Source organism: Coptis chinensis, chromosome 3 (assembly GCF_015680905.1).
Source record: "Coptis chinensis isolate HL-2020 chromosome 3, ASM1568090v1, whole genome shotgun sequence".
Taxonomy (NCBI): domain Eukaryota; kingdom Viridiplantae; phylum Streptophyta; class Magnoliopsida; order Ranunculales; family Ranunculaceae; genus Coptis; species Coptis chinensis.
The window spans coordinates 9478884-9481168 of record NC_141458.1 but is presented as its reverse complement, the minus strand read 5'-3'; the positions used below and the strand labels follow the sequence as shown (position 1 = coordinate 9481168).

Sequence of the window (2285 nt, the reverse complement as noted above, 5' to 3'; positions counted from 1 at the left end):
CGTCGGTAAAAGCTCACCAATAGCGGACGGTCTTTGCGGCGGTCATTGCCGTCGGTATTGCCCCGCTTAAACCCATAGGAAAAGCCGGCCGGAAAAATCAATATTTCCCACGGTTGTAGTCCGTGGGGAAAGATTAGTTTTACCGGCGGTTAGAATCTGTGGGAAAAGATATTTCCTACTTGCCTTAGTTCGTGGGATTTCTTTGCAAGCGTCGTGAATTTTGGTTTTGGTTTGTTGTTATTTAACCGTGGGTAAAGTGAACGACCGTGGGAAAAAGTGCTTTTGCGACGGCTATGGACCGTGGGAAAGGTATTTATTTTTTTTAAAAAAATATTGATATTTTAATTTTCACCTACAATCAACCGGCCTAGCAAAACTCCCCTAACCATCCTACACCTCAAAATCACCATTTCCATTCATCTTCATCATCTTGAAAAAATCTCGGTTGAGCTATAAAATATATATATATAATTACAAGGTACGGAGAAAGCAACAAAGGAAAAAGAGGACAAAATATCAATAATAATACTTGTCCTAGCATCACTTCTCCGTTGATTCCGCTAATGTTGATACCTACATAGAAGGCAGGCTTTGTAATGCGAATCAACGATGTCACACCCAAAGGCTTTGTCAGCACCAACACCACAATAATATGGCCCCTGTAATGCGGTAAAACAAGTAGGCTTAGTTAAAACTACAAAATGACAATGACTCAAAACTATGGGAGCTGAAAAACACTGTTTTATTAGAAACCACTTTGATAAACTCGGCAATGTCAGCCTAGTCATATATCATATGAATAGCCTTATAATACAAGTACAATTGTACAAGACACTAAATGGCCAGGAGAACCATCGCCGCAAGTCTTTAATCGGTGCTAGTTTTTCAAGCAACAAAACAATAGTGATCAAATGAAGGAGAGACACCAACAAAACATACCACATTTTCTAGGATTTCATAACGATTTTAAATGGAAGAAAAGTGAGAAATTTGGGTTAAATTAAATCATCATTAAACTCTTCTCGGTCTCTCCTAAAACCACCAGATTATTTACCTTTAATTTAGTCAACTTTGGAGCTACCACTTTCAAAAGTTTAGTCGAATGCATTGAACTTGAACGCATTATTACGGGTTAGCATTTTCGCTTATCCTTGTCCATGACCTCATCACCAAAATCATCTAGTGTTTCAAGCCGCTTTGTCCCAAGAAAAGAAAAAGTTTTAGTATTAAATTACTCTCAAATACACAAAGCAAATGTTGGCTCATCTGCTGAAAAAGTATACCTTGAATGCAACTTCGGTTTATATCCAACTTGTTTGTTCTGAGAGCTAAAAAATTCCGTTTTGAGTTTTCCTCGAGACTTGCCCTTACTTTCAAGCATCTCCATGCTTTGTGAACCAACCTAATAGTACAATGTATATTAATAATCCAACAAATCAAGCATGGAACTAAACTAGAAGTAGTAATAGCAAAGCGGGCGTGTGGGATTGTGAGACAAAGGGGACAAATAAGATGGGAGTAAGAATGGAGATGTAAATGATAGTCAAAGTCATTATAAACCTGTCTCTTGCATTTCTCATGTTTGTTCTCCTTCCCTCCGAAATGCTACCATTAACCACCTCAACTTTTTCATTTAGGTGCAGTTTTTTCAAAACCTGTTTTGATCAAGCTTAAAGGACTTTAACTAACTAATTATTGCCACTTAATAAAATCACCAACAATATTTCTCGCAGTAAATTCAAGATAGATAAATACCATAGATTCTTTACTTCTTTTGACCGGGAGTGACGAGTGTGAGTCACTTAAGCTTACAGATTCAGATGCCAATGCAACAATTTCTTTGATCAGCTTGGCTCTGATTGCACTCCATGGTCCTCATTTATAATCTCTTCAAGTTAAGAAGGAAATTATCATCAAAGCCGTTTCATCCGCCGCTGAAACATGTGGCAGAAAATTTCAAGTTTAGAAAGCTATCAGAGCCAAACTTTCTAGCTATAGAATCATTTTTCCCAAAAGGAAAACAGCAAACTTAATTTAGAAGACGAGACCTTGTCCAACAAGTTCTTGATCTCCACCAGACAAGCTATGACTGGATGATCACGGACTGAATGACCCTCGGACTTGAGAAGAAGATAAAAGCTAATAGCTTGGCAATAGGCCAACAAAAGTTGTTTTGTCTCCAAATACCGCATCCCTCCCTTGGTACTGTCATTACCATTTTTCACCTGCAATTACACCTTACTTCAATATAGAAAGAAGGGTACTATGGAAGCTACACAAAAGAA

The 2285-nt window shown here is 37.9% G+C and overlaps 1 long non-coding RNA gene across 1 annotated transcript; it reads right to left on the bottom strand.

Annotated features, from left to right (window-relative positions):
- Positions 1–393: 393 nt before the first annotated feature.
- Positions 394–1121, bottom strand: LOC147507790 (uncharacterized). Its single transcript, XR_015216237.1, has 2 exons — positions 1055–1121; positions 394–659 (listed from the first exon to the last, which is right to left on the bottom strand). It is a non-coding gene; the product is annotated as an uncharacterized LOC147507790 (long non-coding RNA).
- Positions 1122–2285: the final 1164 nt, after the last annotated feature.